We start from the raw sequence: 20,123 nt of genomic DNA on the forward strand, positions 1-20,123 counted from the left end.
AAGCATATTGCAATATTGCAGTTTTCATTATTGTCATGTATTTGTCATTACTAAGTATGTAATTTGATGACAAAGTCATGGTTAGTATAAGGTATGGTAGATTGATTTAGGTAAGTCTGACTTAGAATTGGGGTAAGGTATGGTAAATTAGGATAAGAAAATAATAACAGGTAAAATAGGGTTAGGTGAAGTGTATAAATGAAGTAGGCTTGCTAAGGTAGCATGGGTTTGTATGGGTTTGTAGATTGGTTAGGTGAAAGGCAGATTACCTATGATAGGTGAGTCCATGAAATTATTTAGATAAAGGTGGGCAATGAATAAAGTGAGGGTAGAATTGTGTTAGGAAGAACAATTTAGTACAGTTAGTAAGAAATGAATAGTTTGAACTGAGGTCAGGGAAGGGAAGGGTTTTGTTAGGTAAACTACAGATAGATTAAGGTAGAAGAGGTTAGGTTGTCAAATAAGATAAGGGTAGTATAACGTTAGAAAGAGCAGTAGTTTTAAGAAGAGAACTATACGTCTAGATAAATGGATAGAATTTAAAGTGAAGAAGTTAAGGTGGTGAAAAATAATAAGAGGTAAGGGAAGGTAAGATTGGATTGGATTTTATTTCACCGTAACAGGGAAGGTCATATGGCGCCGCTACAATATTTTAGTTAGAACGATATAGTTTATAAAAACTAAAAGCAATTAAAAACAACACAATTAAAAATAACTAAAACTACTAAAACTACAATAACATTATATAAAACATTAAAATACATATAGTAAATGAAATAAAATTCACAAGTTGGGGTGAAGGCCAGCTTCCCCCCCAAAAAAACTAAAAACATCATGGCCAAGGGCCAGACACGCTGGTCCAAGGACCTTAGATAGGTAATAGACACCGCTATCTCTATCGCGGCACCGGTAGAGGTAGCGGTGTCGTAGGTCAATCAAGTGGGTGCCGCACCGTAAGTGGCACCAGGCAGTCATCACAGTAAGGTTGAGGGTCCCTGGTCAACAGGTATTTTTGCGTAAGGTACGTGTGACCTATTCGCAGTCGCGTTAATAATGTCTGTGTACGGCGGTCCCGGATATAGGCATATGTCCAGTGAGGGATAGCGGAAGTAGTGATCTTTCCCATTTTCGAGGTGGCGACCCCCGTTTGCCACCTCCTCTGCCAAATTGAAGCAACCGCCAAACGAATACAATGGAAGAGATCTCGAAACAAGACAGGGGCAGGGGGTGGGTAAAATGAGGTGTGGAAAGTTTGTTAGAGATAATTTACGTAGAGCAATGAAAAATTAGAAAGGTAGGAAATAGCTATTAACTAGGAAATAATCTACAGGTGCATGTAAGGACAAGCATAAAGAATAAACATAACGATAAGGTTGTCATCATGTTACTGTTTCTAAAGGCAGGGTACATGTCTAGAAAACTGTTTATTTGTTCATTAGTCACAAAACATTTTTTTATTTGAGCATTTTAGCTTAAGGTATATTTTCTCATCTTTTGTGTAGCATTGCTGAAGGATTGCTGAGGATTGCATACTTAGCACTACAATGGGATAATAGATTTTTCTTTGAAAGAAATCACAAACACTCCTCAGAGTCATGCCGGAATTCCGTCTGGGCTCACTGATGTTTCAATATTTCTGACAGTATGGGTCGTGGAATCCATATCATGATCCGACTGATTTCACAGGTGATACCTTTACGGATCTCAGTCATTATAGGGACACACTTACAATATGCAGATACGTTGGGTTCTCTCTGGTTTTGAATAGATTTACATTCACATTTCTTATTAACAGGCCTGCAGATGTTGTACAGCAAGTTCATCAAGTCATGGGAATTATACGGCAAAAAATCAGTGTCCCTACCTACTTCCTCTAAACAATTTTCCTGCCCGTCTCCGTGGGAGGTCGCCGCGTTGCAGGTCAGTAGCACCATGAGAAGTGCGACACTTCTTCGATCCATTCTGTTATTGCACAGGCTTGCAGTGATGGAAAGGTTTCCCAGATCGAGAGGATAACTCTTTATCTGTAATTAAATAGATCTTAATACATACAATACAAAAATATACAACTTACTATATATATATATTATATATATATATATATATCTATATATATATATATATATATATATATATATATATATATATATATATATATATATATATATATATATATATATATATATATATATATATATATATATATATATATATATATATATATATATATATATATATATATATATATATATATATATATATATATATATATATATATATATATATATATATATATATATATATATATATATATATATATATATATATATATATATATATATATATATATATATATATATATATATATATATATATATATATATATATATATATATATATATATATATATATATATATATATATATATATATATATATATATATATATATATATATATATATATATATATATATATATATATATATATATATATATATATATATATATATATATATATATATATATATATATATATATATATATATATATATATATATATATATATATATATATATATATATATATATATATATATATATATATATATATATATATATATATAACTTATAAATTTCTTCTTATCTATTCAATATATATATATATATATATATATATATATATATATATATATATATATATATATATATATATATATATATATATATATATATATATATATATATATATATATATATATATCTGCCTATGTCCACTTTTCAAGGAAAATAATGAAGTGATATATTGATATAATGTGGGTATTACCTCTGCCTATGTCCACTTTTCAAGGAAAATCCAATGAAGTGATTTTGATGAATGTGGGTAGGGGTTACCTTTTGTTCCCGGGAGTGACATAAGTAACAGGTTGTCTTAACTACTTCCAACCCAAAGCCGCTAGATTATTCAAGGAAATCTTACTGTAACCCAATTCTCTATGTCAGCGCCAGGGATACCGTAACCAGTTTTATATGATGGCGCCAAGCATTCATTGTTAGCTTTTTTTTTTTTATGATGAGGAAAGGTATAAATTGAACATTCATTGTCGGTTTGGAGACGAATTTCAAACACACGGTCTGTATATCTGTCTGTATGTGAAATTTTGTCCTTGATCAGAGCAACATTGGATAATTCTGCTAATTACAATATATACGTTTCAAACACACATACATACATATCCAGATGATAACCTTACTTTGTCGACGACGAGACGAGTAAGGTGACACCGTTCTTGGAAATCAGGTTGTTGTTATAGCTTTAGGCAGGACATCCGCCCGTTGGAGGAAATGTGGGAAGACAGCCCGCTACGCAGTGAGGGAAACGACGCAGAAGGAAGAAACGCCTCGAGAGGAGAAAACGCTTGTGCCGCGAGTAAGTGCTGCGGCCGTTCCCTTAATTAACGTCCAACACACATACGTACACAAACATACACACACACACACACACACACACACACACACACACACACACACACAATTCTTTTAGATGTCGATGTTCTTACTTCTCCGACAAAAATTCATACTTCAGGTCAACCACTATCCTAACACATATTCTATACACATTCTATACGGAACAAGTATAAAACCTGGCATAACACTCTAGAGACGCATTGATGAAAGAACATTACGCAAATAATCAACAGTTAGTGATGCTGCAGTGGATGACGGAAGGTGAACAAGATGAAAAGCTTATCAGTGGAGCTAGACCGTTACCTTGAAAAATATAGTCTCTCTCCATTTCATTAGATTTATACGTGTATATCTTTCCATGACCGCCCTCCTTATTCGTTAATGTTTGTGTTTTTTCTTCATCTTTATTTCCTAGAGTGAATAACTGGATAACCTCTCAAATGTCAGTTAATAGTCGTCATCGATCCCTTCCTCCCCCTGTTCTTCTTTGGTTCCCCTCCCACCCAACACTATCCATATCTAAGAATCAGCGTCAGGTCAGCGGAGAGAGAGAGAGAGAGAGAGAGAGAGAGAGAGAGAGAGAGAGAGAGAGAGAGAGAGAGAGAGAGAGAGAGAGAGAGAGAGAGAGAGAGAGAGAGAGAGAGAGAGAGAGAGAGAGAGAGAGAGAGAGAGAGAGAGAGAGAGAGAGAGTAAAAAGCAACATTAAAAATAAACACTATCAAGAAAAGAAGAAGAGGGCGGAAGTAAAGGATGAAGCAAAGAAGCGGTGATAGAGAGAGGCACACAAAATAAATGAACAAACATGAAGAAGGTTGCTTTACTGACTGACTCCATTAAGCACCTTATAATCACCCTACAAGAAGAATTTACCCCTTGAGTATCATGACGCGTTTCGATTTTCATTCTACTTACTATTTGGTGATTTTATACAGCTTCAGAAACTTATGTGGGGGAATTAAACTAGTGAAGACTCTGGCGATTTATCTTCTGACTTCCATAGACGCCTCCTAATGTCAATAAAATTGTCTAATCGTGTCCCAGTATTGAATGGGTTAAGCATTAGTGTGTGTGTGTGTGTGTGTGTGTGTGTGTGTGTGTGTGTGTGTGTGTGTGTGTGTGTGTGTGTGTGTGTGTGTGTGTGTGTGTGTGTGTGTGTGTGTGCATGCGTGCGTGCGTGTGCGTGTGTGTGTGTGTGTGTGTGTGTGTGTGTGTAATTTGATTTAACTTTGTTTTAGTTCTCGTCTTGTTGTATTGACACATTTCTTATGTTCTCTCGATTTCGATTACGGAAAGTTTTTGATGGCCCTTAAATTTTTGGTATTTATTTTATTTGGACAAATTGCCTATAATTTTGGTGTTGAGATTATGAAGATTTGTAAGATAAATTTATAAAGTTTTGTCAATAAACTACTACAACTACTACTGTGTGTGTGTGTGTGTGTGTGTGTGTGTGTGTGTGTGTGTGTGTGTGTGTGTGTGTTCACTGTTGATCTGCTGCAGTCTCTGACGAGACAGCCAGACGTTACCCTACGGAACGAGCTCAGAGCTCATTATTTCCGATCTTCGGATAGGCCTGAGACCAGGCACACACCACACACCGGGACAACAAGGTCACAACTCCTCGATTTACATCCCGTACCTACTCACTGCTAGGTGAACAGGGGCTACACGTGAAAGGAGACACACCCAAATATCTCCACCCGGCCGGAGAATCGAACCCCGGTCCTCTGGCTTGTGTGTGTGTGTGTGTGTGTGTGTGTGTGTGTGTGTGTGTGTGTGTGTGTGTGTGTGTGTGTGTGTGTGTGTGTGTGCGGGTGAGTGGGTTTCGTGTCTGGCCTCAGGATTATCATCAGCCTGTTTTTTTCCAAGCAACGATCACTTCCAAGCTGAGACTCCACCCGTCCCGCAATGACCTGCTCCGCGAAAACACAAGACGGGATTAGTATACAGCTCATAACCATCTTTAGTTTCCATCTTTTCTTTTTACATATACTATTTCTTTCAAACATTCCTTAACGACTCTCTCTCTCTCTCTCTCTCTCTCTCTGTTACCTTATACTAAACAGAGAAATCATCTTGAAGTATCTGCAGCTGTGCTTTACACTCAATGCAACACGGAAAGAATGGTTAAGAAAATATTATTATCATTACCTTGAGGCCTCAACGCATAACTAGTCTTCCATCTCAACAACCCTCATGACCTTAACCAACTGCTACGTTCTGTGCAATTGGGTGGAGAACTCATTACTTAGCTGCTGTGAGTCTGATTGTAATAACGGAGTTTCTCTCGCGCACAAATAAATATTCGCAGCTCCGCCAACCATCCATGAGGAGGGAGGCCGGGTAAGGTTATTGCGTACTCACTCTGCCTCAAGGACGGAATGCAGGAGTCAAGGTCAAAACGGCAACGAACGAATGAGTAAGGTCGGTCAGTGTGTTGTTGAACTACATGAGACTTCTAGCTAAAGGTTATGTTCAGCGCACACATAATGCGTAATCAGTAAGCACTTGAGTTGCAACACGAGTCATGAAGTGTGGTAACATACATAAGTTGATATGGTTGCTGTGCCAGGTGACATATCAACTAAACAGACAGAAGTGTTCCAGTTGGCCAAAGAAGAAAGTGCAAGTCCCCGAATCATTCAAACGTGAAAGAAAATAAGATAAAACTAAAAGTGCTGACAAGTGGTGAGGCAGCTTCACTCAGACAGAAATAGCTGCAAGCCACAAGATCCCGTTAATCCGACCCGCCTCGCAGACACAATGGCACTACTAGCCTTACTGCCCCCTAAACACAACACTTTACTCCACTTTTCCATCGCTCCTTGTCTGTCTGTCGCAGTTTCACATATACATCCTCTACTGCAGTCTGTTTCGCAATCCTTTTCTTTTCCGTTTCTTATTCCCTTTCCTTGCATTCTTGCTTAGCCACAACACCTGTCGTCACGCGGTCACGTCACTTACACGCTGACCTTCCCTTGTGCCTGCTAATCATACTACGGCTTCCTTCTGGCAAAACCTTTCTACGGTGGTTCCCTTCTTGCCACCTACGAAAGGCTTCACTCAGTCATGTGTGGTGTTGTGATCGGGCCACTTTCACACAGCTCTCATTGTTTCATCTTAAAGGAATGCAATTTCCTTTCAAGCATCGTGTTTATATTGAATGAGGCTGCTGCGATCAGACTGCTTATTGTGCCGCTTATCACAAACTGGAATACGCGATCAACGGTTTCGTGTAGTAAGGTATGAGCTGCTGACTTTATGTTATTGAATTTTCAGAGCTTTATTTTATTAATTTATGGAAGCAATACACCGCAGAGCGAGTAACAAGTACCCAGTAATGTTTGTCGTGGCGCGTCATTTGAACGAATATCTCACTCACCTTAGCCATTATCGGAAAAATTCTTTCAAATTATACGATAACAATAATACCATCTTTAATAAAAAATTACACCATACCCATGGCTCTTTTTTTTGTTATGAATAAAGAATCTGCTGGATGGAAGAAACAATACTGCGGTCCTATCATGAAAATGAGAAACACAAGTGTGAATTAACTGTAACGGACCTTTCACTCGTAATTTACCAAAAACAAGTACCGACTTCTGGACAGCCAATAGAGTCAGTGTTGATGATTATTCAAAGGTATTTCCTTTCCGGATAGTCATACACTGAACTGTGACCTTGGCTGAGGGGCGGAGGCGTGCCGTCTGCCTACTATTTCCCTACGTAGGAGTGCAACGGAAAAAGGGTGACTCATCCTCATGGCACTGAGTCAGCTCAGCGTGACACATAGCACCTGCCGTGGTGACGATCGGCTGAGATTACCTTTGCACTACGGATGAGTCACCAGCGGATATCCTCATCAGGTCCAGACTATTTTTGTGTTTCTATATTTCGTGCATCTTTCCATTTCCTCCCTACTCTTTATTCCGCTCCGTGTATCACAGCGTCTTCGTCACTGTGCGGCGATGTATCACTGACCAGTTGTTATAACATCCTCCCTGTGAGTCCTGTGCAAACTTTGTACATACTGAAAACCTATATATATATATATATATATATATATATATATATATATATATATATATATATATATATATATATATATATATATATATATATATATATATATATATATATATATATATATATATATATATATTCATAAATAAGTTTTCGTCTGTCATCATTGGTGAGATAGATTTTTTTTCTCTCTTCTGGAAAGCCATTCGTAGCTCGTCTAACATTTCCTGTGCGAGGGATGACTCGGGCGTGGCTGCGGCAGTGAAGCCGAGTGCAGGACTTGTGGCTGTAACGGAGTCTCACGGCCACCATGACGCGCCGCTGGTAAAATCAACAGATACAAAACGACAAAGCGAAGCATCACGTTTGACGCATGACGAGCAGGGTCAGCACGGTCAGCAGGGCCAGCAGGGCCAGCAACCTCCTCCACAATCCCTTCCCGCTGATGATGGGTTAAACTGAATGACTGGCAGCTGACGGCTATATGCATCTGATTTTAACCAAAGCCTGAGACCAATATACTTGCTTACAGTAAGATAGATACTTACATTGTCAGTGCATTTTATGATACCATTTTTTCAAGAACAGTTAGATTAGTTTTCATGCATGAATAATCTCTCACTGAATATTCTGAATAAACGTACAATACTTCAGAGTTATGACTTATCTATTTGTATTTGTGTTTAGATTCTGTGCACTGCTGCACTTGTAAATATGTATTTGACACAGCCTTTCCTGTCTGCCAGCAAGCACCGTACGTGTAAATTATTATTACTGTATCAGACATTAATTTTATGCTGTTCCTAACAGAACATTTAAATTGTATTATAAGATTAGTCTGCATATAAAATAATTGGTTCTAGAGCCTCGACTGCACTATAAAGTACATACAAATGCCCTGCACCGCCTTAGCAAGCTGCCATATTTATTTTTTTCCCATTTTCCTTGCCGCAAGTGAATTACTATCTTTATTTACTTGCAACCAGATGCACATGAGCTTTACTGCACTCGCCACTTGTCGTCCTTGGCCGTTCAAGCTGTGCCTTACCCTTTACAGTACCAGTTCCTTCTTTCCAGTCCGTGTCTTTCCACTTTCCTCTTTCATAATTTTACTCTTTCTCCGTCTTTGCCACATGAGTTCAACAGACTTCTAATAATTAAAATTTCATCATGCCTCTTTACTCCTTCAGTTTTCAACCCTTACCATTTTCTTTCTTGATACTGCACTCCCAAGTCATCTTGAATGCAACACTGGATGAGATGAGCATATAATCGCGACGTGGTATCAGTATCTACTAAGTCACACCTCTTGAGAGAGAGAGAGAGAGAGAGAGAGAGAGAGAGAGAGAGAGAGAGAGAGAGAGAGAGAGAGAGAGAGTGTAGAAAATTTTGTTCCAGGAATTTGTGTAGAGGCCGTCATTAGGTGGCGTGTATGGTGGCCATCATTATCTCTACCATTATAATCACCATCGGCTTATCTTTCAAACGCTTCCTCTCCATAGTTCCTCCTCCTCCTCTTCTCTTGCTGCCTCTCTTCCACCAACTGACTCCTACGTAGTGACCTTGACACAGTTCCTACCTAAGCTTTCCCATCGACCCTGAACTCCCTCCTCCTTCCTTCTCGCTCGCCTCCTTTCCTTACCCTCCTCCCTTTCCCCTCTCGTTTTTATCGTTTTCTCATCTTTCTTCGCTTCCTAGTACTATTTCTCCCTTCAGCTTATTGTAGTCCTCCAACTTTTCCTGTTTCTCTCAACATGGCTTTCTTTTCTTCTTAATCTTCCAGCATTATTACTTGAATTCTCAGACCAAACCACTTTATTGCTCTTGCTTTCTTGTGTCTTCTTTCATTCTCTATCTTTATTCGTATTGCATTTTTCCTCTTGAAGGCCTCGAGGCAATTCCTACTTATTTCTCTCGTTCGTCCACCCTTCTCTCCTCTTTCATTCTCTCCCAGCTTTCTTCTCTCCTTCTCTGACTTGCAAATTTATAGCCTTCAATCTTTTAGGGTTGATTCATCCTGCTGGTGCCGGAGGCGGGTCGCGTTTGCCTACCATTTGCATACCTTTCGCGCGTTACATCAGCGAAGCACACGTCCAGCCAGCTCCTGCGAACAACTAATAAATCAGATCTCTCAGTATGGAGAAGTTGCCGCTAATTGTTGTGTGCATTGTTTTCCTCTTATTTTTCTATTCCTTTTTTTTCATGCTGCCCTTCACCTTTTTCGTTTTTTTTTTTTATATTGTTTTCCTGAGTTATGTAGATAATGTATGCTCTCTCTCTCTCTCTCTCTCTCTCTCTCTCTCTATCTGGTGTGTGTGTGTTTTCACTGTTTGATCTGCTGCAGTCTCTGACGAGACAGCCAGACGTTACCCTACGGAACGAGCTCAGAGCTCATTATTTCCGATCTTCGGATAGGCCTGAGACCAGGCACACACCACACACTGGGACAACAAGGTCACAACTCCACGATTTACATCCCGTACCTACTCACTCCTAGGTGAACAGGGGCTACACGTGAAAGGAGACATACCCAAATATCTCCAGCCGGCCGGGGAATCGAACCCCGGTCCTCTGGCTTGTGAAGCTAGCGCTCTAACCACTGAGCTACCGGGTGTGTGTGTGTGTGTGTGTGTGTGTGTGTGTGTGTGTGTGTGTGTGTGTGTGTGTGTGTGTGTGTGTGTGTGTGTGTGTGTGTGTGTGTGTGTGTGTGTGTGTGCGTGAGTGTGTGTGTGTGTGTGTCCATTATGCGCTCGCAGTCCTTCCAGCTCGTCTTCAAGGAGGGGTCTGTAGTTCAGCCAATCAGTTTTCTTTCTTTTTTACTTCTGTCAAGATTTTTGTTTCATTAATCCTTGAAACGAAATTCACTGTAATTTCTGAAGAGCAGTAGAATGAGTACTGTTACGAATGAAAGATAAATCCGAGGGTAGTACGGCACATTACCCTATAAATCAGACGATGGAACACTAACGATCTTACTAGCTGGATAAATGGCTAACAGCTCAGTTGAAATATGAAATACCGCTGGATATGAAGTGACCCAATTTATTAACTAACAAACCATGAAACGAATCTAAATAAACATTCCATAAAATCTCTCTCTCTCTCTCTCTCTCTCTCTCTCTCTCTCTCGTTCGCGTGCCTTTCCCCATCACTACATTTCACATCCATAATGGCCGCTACCAATAAATCATCAGCGGCATGCTTTAATCTTCTCTCTCTCCATCTATTTTATACTCTCTCTCTCTCTCTCTCTCTCTCTCTCTCTCTCTCTCTCTCTCTCTCTCTCTCTCTCTCATTCCCGTTTTTTTCAAATTCAACATTAAAATTCTGGAAAGAAAAACAAATGAAACAGAAAAAAAAGAAGATGCTGATGATGATGCAGATGCAGATGATTATGAAGATGATGATGATGGTAATCTTACTCCCTTACTTCCCTGTGTCAAATTGTCGCTGGGTGAGGCAAGATGTTTATAAAGGAAGCAGGAAGGGAATGGCCTCAGTGGGGCGACCGGTTATACAAGACTTGAAGGACGCAGGATGGTGGGGTGGGGAGGAGGAACTGATGCCTCTAAACTCGTACCTCCTTTCTGTGTTCCTTTCCTGTACGCGGGTGACGCAACGCACATTGGCCAGGCGCATCCCGTACAAAACTAAAAAAAAAAAAAAAAAAGGAAGTTCGCTCGGTCACCATATGCATCTCGTCTTCTTCCCGGTTATGAAGCACCACCAGGAAATGGAGAAGACAATAAAGAACAAGATGATTAACAACAACAACAACAACACAAACAACAACAACAACATCAACAACAACATTCAGCACCACCCCCAAAAAAAACAAGCGAGCACGGAAGTAAGCAAGTTATATATATATTTTTTTTTCAAGGGCTGCAAAGATCTTGTGAGTCACCTCAATCACGGGAAACCAACTCATTCACTGGGAAAACTGAGGCCACGTAGTGAAAGAAAATAAAAAAAGCTTTACCTCTACAGCACACTGATACAGACACCCTCCCTCCGTCAACAAACTTTCTTTCTATATCAGCGCAAAGTAAAAATCTGAAATGTGGCACTTAATTGTACTCAGCTGTGTGTGTGTGTGTGTGTGTGTGTGTGTGTGTGTGTGTGTGTGTGTGTGTGTGTGTGTGTGTGTGTGTGTGTGTGTGTGTGTGTGTGTGTGTGTGTCATAACTCTCACTTTCATCCTGTGTCGACCTACGCCAGACTTTCCCTCTTTCATCCGATGACATGCACGCCCGCACACTATACACTTCATCACACACACACACACACACACACACACACACACACACACACACACACACACACACACGGACCAAGCCCACCTACCAGCCAGAGAGGAAGGAAGGATAAGAAGGGCGTTGTGAAGGAGGGAATAAAGGAAGTTGATCGAGAGCTAGATACGTATATCGATAAGTAGGCAGAGAGGAGAGGGAAAGAGAGAAGTTAAGAAGGTGAAGGAGGAGTAAGGACACAGAAGGAAGGAGTTGTACGAGTATGGTAACACATCGACTACCCTTGTGTTGCGGTGGCTGTCTGGAGCAAAAACCCGCTGCCCCTTCCAAACACCACGGATTTCCTCGTTCCGACAATCTCCTGCCCTGCCCTATCCTGGCGCTCCCACCTCTCATGATCCCCCCATCCTACCCACTTCCTTACTTATCACTCCTTCCCCTCTTCTCCACCACGGACTTGCAGCTGCACCTTCATTTCCATATTATGTTCTGCATCATCAATATCCACATCCGCTCTATCACTCCGTTCTTTTCCTCTTTAAGCTGCTATCGCTTAACTTCAAAGAAAATCTAATGCGGCGTTTACTGCATGGCTCTGAAGCATCACACAGCTAGCGGGGAATACTGCGGTCACTCAGAGGCACTCATATGATTTATAAGGTGCCAAAACTAGACAAAGGGGTTAATAATTTCGATAAACTCTGATTTACAAGAAATCGCAAGTCCACCACCGCAACTTTATCCAGTCTGTACAGTATGTGACAAGAAGGATGCGAGGCAGAGACTTTAAAATGTAGATAGAACTATCCATGCGCGACTCATGATGAAGTGGAGAAAACATGCAGAGGAGGAGGAAGAGGAGGAAGAAAACAAGTGAAGATGATGATGATAATAATAGCAAAAATAATCATGGTGATAATAGCAATAATAACAATAATAATAATAATAATAATAATAATAATAATAATAATAATAATAATAATAAGAAGAAGAAGAAGAAGAAATAATAATAAGAAGAAATATAGGCGATACGATGCACATTAAAAATCTGAACACGAGCTAAAACTCTGAATAGAGTCAATGGAAACAAATGAGAGAAAATGGGGTGGGGAAGAGTAAAAGAAAAGTGTGAAGTAGAAACAGAATAACAGACGGAAGGAGTGAAGAGAGATACCAGAGGGAATTTGTAAGGCTGAGGAGACGAAGAAGTATGCAAAATATTCTACAATGGGGAGAGGACCGTAAAGGGAGAAGGAGGGAAGATGAAGTGTCTGGTGAGGTATGTAAAGTGATGTCAGAGAGAGAGAGAGAGAGAGAGAGAGAGAGAGAGAGAGAGAGAGAGAGAGAGAGAGAGAGAGAGAGAGAGAGAGAGAGAGAGAGAGAGAGAGAGAGAGAGAGAGAGAGAGAGAGAGAGAGAGAGACCACATTAATTAGTATGATTAAGTAACACAGCACATTAATCCAAAGGATTTACATTAGTGCAGCCAAAAATCAAAGTGAACCAATCATTAACATAAATAAGTAAACTAATGTCATGTAACAAATATAAATGACTAAGCAGAAATGAGTCAGGAACATACAACTCACTGTTCACAAACTGAGGCCAGCATATATATATATATATATATATATATATATATATATATATATATATATATATATATATATATATATATATATATATATATATATATATATATATATATATATATATATATATATATATATATATATATATATATATATATATATATATATATATATATATATATATATATATATATATATATATATATATATATACCTATCTATCTACCACTATCTATCTATATATCTGTAATTTGCTCTACACTACTTAAAATCATCCCTAATCATACATTTTCCTATTTACGTAGCACTTTTCCTCACACACACACACCCACACACACACACACACACACACACACACACACACACACACACACACACACACACACACACACACACACACACACACACACACACACACACACACACACACACACAAACTTATGTTCACTGGTCGCGTAATAACAAATAGAGGAAAGTCGAACTTCTGGAAGAACAGTGAGGTAGTGGTCCGATAAAAAATGAATAAATAAATAAAAATAAGTGTGTGTGTGTGTGTGTGTGTGTGTGTGTGTGTGTGTGTGTGTGTGTGTGTGTGTGTGTGTGTGTGTGTGTGTGTGTGTGTGTGTGTGTGGGCGCGCGCGCGCTGCCTTGTTTTCGTTCACGCTCTCTGACTCAAATCCTAACTCCCGACAGTGAATGTGAGTTGTCGACATCAATTAGACTGAAGGGAGTGTTTTTTTCTCCTCTTTTTTTTTATGTATTACTTATGTTTGCATTTCTTGCTGTGTGTGTGTGTGTGTGTGTGTGTGTGTGTGTGTGTGTGTGTGTGTGTGTGTGTGTGTGTGTGTGTGTGTGTGTGTGTTTGAGTGCTGGGTATTTTAATGAATTCTACTATCATTTGAAACATTACTTCTGCATGTGTTTCCATTGTCCTGCGATCCATTTTCATTATTACTTTCACCACCTCAACACTCAAGACCGAGGTAATGACAAGCGAAACTCATAGACATTCAAATATAACCACTCCAAAAAACGAGAAAGAGAGAAAAAAAAACAGACGAGCATTCAGAGTTACTTCCCTTCCACTCCCCTCGTTTTTCTACTTGCTCACCAGTCCCTCAGCTTATTAGAATTCTCACCTGTCCTTCAGCTTATTAATCAGTGTGGCTACAAAATACATTTCCTTATTCACTTGAATTGTTTAGAGTGGGACGTGTTCGCTTCTCCCTTCTTCATCTTTTCATCCCCTTACCACTCTCCCTCCCTCGTTCATCCTTACAGCTATTTCCTCCTCCTCCTCCTCCTACTGCTCATCTTTCTTTTCCTCCCATTTTTCATTCATCCTCACGCTCTCACTTCTCTGCCTCACGTTTGGATACATCGCGGAAGTGGCCAACAGGTGGTTTCTTAATTTTTCTCACAGCATTCAGGGCCGATCTTTGCACCCGGAAAGGAAAAATACAGCATCGTTTAACTCTACAAGCGTTTCTCCTTTACTGGTTCTTATTCTATCCTCCTGGTGTAAGAAATCTTATGTTTCGTCATGCTCTTCCCCGTTTGGTTCACCGGTTGACAAGGATCCACACAGGTTATGTCATGCCTACCTTCGCTATACGCTGGTGGTGTGGGTGGCAGCCATGTATACCGTTAATCACTGGTGACGACGGCGATAGCGTGACTCTGCAAGTGTACTGCGTGTAGACGTTGCGTTCGTCCTTGTCTGTAATATATTTCCCATTATTTTTTTCCAATTCTCCGATTGTTACGTGTCTTTTTTTGTTTTTTCTTAAGAGAGAGAGAGAGAGAGAGAGAGAGAGTGTGTGTGTGTGTGTGTGTTTCACTGTTTGTTTGATCTGCTGCAGTCTCCGACGAGCCAGCCAGACTTTACCCTACGGAACGAGCTCAGAGCTCATTATTTCCGATCTTCGGATAAGCCTGAGACCAGGCACACACCACACACCGGGACAACAAGGTCACAAATCCTTGATTTACATCCCGTACCTACTCACTGCTAGGTGAACAGGGGCTACACGTGAAAGGAGACACACCCAAATATCTCCACTCGGCCGAGGAATCGAACCCCGGTCCTCTGGCTTGTGAAGCCAGCGCTCTAACCACTGAGCTACCGGGCGTGTGTCTGTGTGTGTGTGTGTGTGTGTGTGATTCACTTTTTGATCTGCTGCAGTCTCTGACGAGACAGCCAGACGTTACCCTACGGAACGAGCTCAGAACTCATTATTTCCGATCTTGGGATAGGTCTGAGACCAGGCACACACCACACACCGGGTTAACAAGGTCACAACTCCTCGATTTACATCCCGTACCTACTCACTGCTAGGTGAACAGGGGCTACACGTGAAAGGAGACACACCCAAATATCTCCACCCGGCCGGGGAATCGAACCCCGGTCATCTGGCTTGTGAAGCCAGCGCTCTAACCACTGAGCTACCGGGTGTGTGTAAACAATACGCAAAGTTAGATGACCATAACAAATAAGTGTATGCAGAATTTTTATCAGCATATTTATTAAAAACAGGCTCACAGCCACACTGACACTGCTCCCCAAACAATCCTTGTGCCCGACCGAGATGGCTCGCCTCTTCCCGCTCTTGGATGTTCTTATTAGATATTGTTCTTTATCTCATTCCCTCCCTCCTCCCCTCATGCTCTCTCTCTCTCTCTCTCTCTCTCTCTCTCTCTCTCTCTCTCATCCTTGGATTTCTTCCCTCTCCTCTCCTAAGACAACACACACACACACACACACACACACACACACACACGGCCCGGTAGCTCAGTGGTTAGAGCGCTGGCTTCACAAGCCAGAGGACCGGGGTTCGATTCTCCGGCCGGGTGGAGATATTTGGGTGTGTCTCCTTTCACGTGAAGCCCCTGTTCACCTAGCAGTGAGTAGGTACGGGATGTAAATCAAGGAGTTGTGACCTTGTTGTCCCGGTGTGTGGTGTGTGCCTGGTCTCAGGCCTATCCGAAGATCGGAAATAATGAGCTCTGAGCTCGTCAGAGACTGCAGCAGATCAAAACAGTGCACACACACACACACACACACACACACACACACACACACACACACACACACACACACTTGCATACGAGTTAAAAAATATACAAAATCGTGGGGGCAATTATGCTTTTTGCAGTATAGAAACTTATCATGAATGACCTTAGTCCAGGTTATCAAAACGAATTTGTGTTATGATTAGGTGGACATAAGTTGAGCTAAGTATATTCCACTACACTGGCTTAATACTTACATATACTTCGCTAGAATGGTAAGGAGCAGTTTGGTGTGAGTGCGTAGGACAACACCTCTAGATGCTGACTGAGGTACAACTGAGACGATACTATGACTAGAAGTAGGAATTTAAGGAGGTGTGTGTGTGTGTGTGTCTGTGTGTGTGTTGTGTAAGTGGTCGTATCTGTGAGTGGGAGTGGGAGGTGCGGGGATGAGATATGCGCACGCCTGTGCTTGTTCACGTTACATGAAAAAGAATGTGTAAGATTTGAGAAAATGCGTAGTGTGGCAAAGAATAATATTATTTCTCTATATCACCTTTAGCCCGTTGGACACGACACTCAGCATATTTTTACTTTTTTATTTAGCACGATCGAGTAAGACATTTCCTGGTTACCTGAAGAAAACGGGACAACGTTAAAAAAGGGGAAACAAAAAATTCTCGATCTTCACTTCACGTATATTTCATTTCACGCAAAACGCTGCGTATCGTGACTGGGTGGTGACGGGACCACCGTGATACAATGTTTGTTGGACGTATTTCTTTCCCTATTCGTCTCAGGGTTCACCGTCTGGCTGACTAGATAAACGATCTCGTCAGTGGTGTTTTTTTTCGTGAACAATGTAGATATATCGATGTTGCTTGTCAGTACATTTGAAATGTATGTTGATGGAGTTATCGACACAACACCTTTAATGTATGCGTCATGATTAATGCTGACTCTTTTTTTCGAACACAGAAAGCAACTATTTGGGAAGGCCATTCCTGTTTGTTGACTTTTTCGACCCCTTATCTCACAGCATTCACTTACACACACACACACACACACACACACACACACACACACACACACTGCTTATCATTATTCGCCTTAGCCCCACATCTTGTATACCATCATTTTTCTCATTCCTGTACTTCCCCTCTATGGAAAGGCCGTGTGTGTGTGTATTGAAACACATGTATTCAATTTCGAAATTCAATCGTTTGGAAACAAAGTACAATTGTTTTACTATTATGGAGAAAAGGATGACTTAGATTCCTGGCAGCAACCTTTAACGCACGAGGGACAGATGCATCACATGGTGCAATAAGGCATGTGTGTGTGTGTGTGTGTGTGTGTGTTATTTATTCACTGTTTGATCTGCTGCAGTCTCTGACGAGACAGCCAGACGTTACCCTACGGAACGAGCTCAGAGCTCATTATTTCCGATCTTGGGATAGGTCTGAGACCAGGCACACACCACACACCGGGACAACAAGGTCACAACTCCTCGATTTACATCCCGTACCTACTCACTGCTAGGTGAACACGTGAAAGGAGACACACCCAAATATCTCCACCCGGCCGGGGAATCGAACCCCGGTCATCTGGCTTGTGAAGCCAGCGCTCTAACCACTGAGCTACCGGGCCGTGTGTGTGTGTGTGTGTGTGTGTGTGTGTGTGTGTGTGTGTGTGTGTGTAACACCATAAAGAAGTGATGAAATTTATAATGTGTAGAATGTGTTATGTAGGTGGTGTGGGCGTGTAGGAGGGTCTGGTACAAGAGTGTGAAGACGTAGCGCACCAGTTATGTGCAGTGGCAGTGGCAATAACTATCAGTGGTTGTGTTGAGGTTGAAACCAAGCAGAGGAAGGATAGTTGATTCATTTGTTTTCCGTTTATGATACTACATATTATTCATGTTTTTGTGAGGAAAATAGTTTAACTAGGAACATCCTTACTTAGGATAGAATGTGTTTTTATTCTTTATACCTACAGTAATATTTTACAATTCCTCCCTTTCTCACTTGATTTATGTCGAATCTCATTTCTATTAATTGAAATTAAATTTTTCAAAAATAAATAACTGTATTGAAACACATGTATTCAATTTCGAAATTCAATCGTTTGGAAACAAAGTACAATTGTTTTACTATTAGGGAGAAAAGGATGACTTAGATTCCTGGCAGCAACCTTTAACGCACGAGGGACAGATGCATCACATGGTGCAATAAGGCATGTGTGTGTGTGTGTGTGTGTGTGTGTGTGTGTGTGTGTGTGTGTGTGTGTGTGTGTGTGTGTGTGTGTGTGTGAGAGAGAGAGAGAGAGAGAGAGAGAGAGAGAGAGAGAGAGAGAGAGAGAGAGAGAGAGAGAGAGAGAGAGAGAGAGAGAGAGAGAGAGAGAGAGAGAGAGAGCTATAGCACTGACGTAAACAAACATGGCAAGACACAGGTGACAGAAATGCATACTAATTAATTCAATCTCACACTGGGTAAGACAACGATGCTTAACGTGCATCGTATAGTATCTTCCTGCCACTTCTTTATTAGTGCTAGACTCTCCGCTGACAATGGTAACTGCATGTCATATCCTCCACAACACGACACTAAAATACTTCATGGCACTGGACTTCACTTGTTCGTGTTAACGATCAATTACCCTTCTCAACAAATACGATCTACATACCTGATAGACGTTGAAATTCCTCCAAGAATAGTATATCAATACCTAGCCACGACAGATCTTCACTAGATAGATGCTCAACACAAACTGCAATCGGCATAAGCGTAGAACAGAAAAACAAGTATGAGTCGTATGAGTGTTATATGATCAAACGTTTGAACTATTAACCCCTTTCTTGCTAGTTTGTACATAACAAGAACACTTCATAATATTCATAAAGAACTAAACAAAGTTACATATAATTACACTAATAACATTCCCATGTCTTTCATACAAGCAAAAATACTGGTCTTGTTCTCATTTTGTGACCTTCGCGGGATGTAAATATTCTATACGGTACAGTCTGCAGGCAATGTAGCACGAATATATATATTTTTTTTTTCATGTCTTATCTGGCGCCACCTACGTCACAAGGCTTGGGCGAGAGAACAGGGAAAGGAGCCTGCTGGCATTTATACCACCCGGTTATAAGAAGGTATAAGAAGGTTGCCCTCTTGACCAGTCTCCTGTTTGTACACCAGACTTCCTCGCCTTGTATTCTTCTTCCCTCACTCGCATCAGTCCTCGGCAGAAATAAAGTGTAAATACGTTTCAACCTGCACACAAACGTATAAAAACTTTTCAAAAAGAATTCCGGTGAAGAGAAACCTAAGAAAGGAAATAGCTTACGTGTACTATTTTTAGCTGGGAGAGGCATGTCATGATTGTGATGCAACATTGGCTATACTTGTACTTGTTTTTGTGCAGGGGTGGTGGTGGTGGTGGTGGTGGTGGTGAATATACTTCTTGTTGTTGGTGGCAGTGGTGGTGGTGGTGATGTTCGTATTATCACTACTGTTGTTGTTGTTGTTGTTGTTGTTGTTGTTGTTGTTGTTGTTGTTGTTGTTGTTGTTGCTGTTGTTGTTGTCAATGGTGTTTTTGTCGTTAGTGTTGCTATTGTCGATGTTATTGCTGTGGATGCTGTTATTTTTTTCCGTTGTTATTGTTTTCTTGTTATCGTCATGGATGTTCTTGTTATTGTTACAGCTGCTCCTGCCGCTGTACTAGCTGATGGCACCACTCATTTTGCTAATGTTGTTCCTGTTGTTAATTAATAT

General features: G+C 40.5%; 1 protein-coding gene and 1 long non-coding RNA gene across 4 annotated transcripts in view; one reads left to right on the forward strand and one right to left on the reverse strand.

Annotated features, from left to right (window-relative positions):
* Positions 1-20,123, forward strand: part of LOC123518574 — a 171,184-nt gene that overhangs the window by 120,587 nt on the left and 30,474 nt on the right. Inside the window, exon 2 of one of the 2 annotated variants that reach the window (XM_045279445.1) lies at positions 1,796-1,920. The gene's annotated coding sequence lies outside the window, so the exon portion shown is untranslated. Of the gene's footprint in view, positions 1-1,795; positions 1,921-2,924; positions 3,427-20,123 lie in introns of those variants that run through there. The other variant, XM_045279446.1, reaches the window with a different exon arrangement.
* Positions 1,406-19,102, reverse strand: LOC123518576. Of its 2 annotated transcripts, none has more exons than XR_006678822.1 (3): positions 19,030-19,102; positions 14,937-15,052; positions 1,406-2,024 (listed from the first exon to the last, which is right to left on the reverse strand). It is a non-coding gene; the product is annotated as an uncharacterized LOC123518576 (long non-coding RNA). The 2 variants fall into 2 exon arrangements; XR_006678821.1 differs by lacking the exon at positions 19,030-19,102 and adding an exon at positions 16,602-16,685.

Source organism: Portunus trituberculatus, chromosome 44 (genome assembly GCF_017591435.1).
Source record: "Portunus trituberculatus isolate SZX2019 chromosome 44, ASM1759143v1, whole genome shotgun sequence".
Classification (NCBI taxonomy): domain Eukaryota; kingdom Metazoa; phylum Arthropoda; class Malacostraca; order Decapoda; family Portunidae; genus Portunus; species Portunus trituberculatus.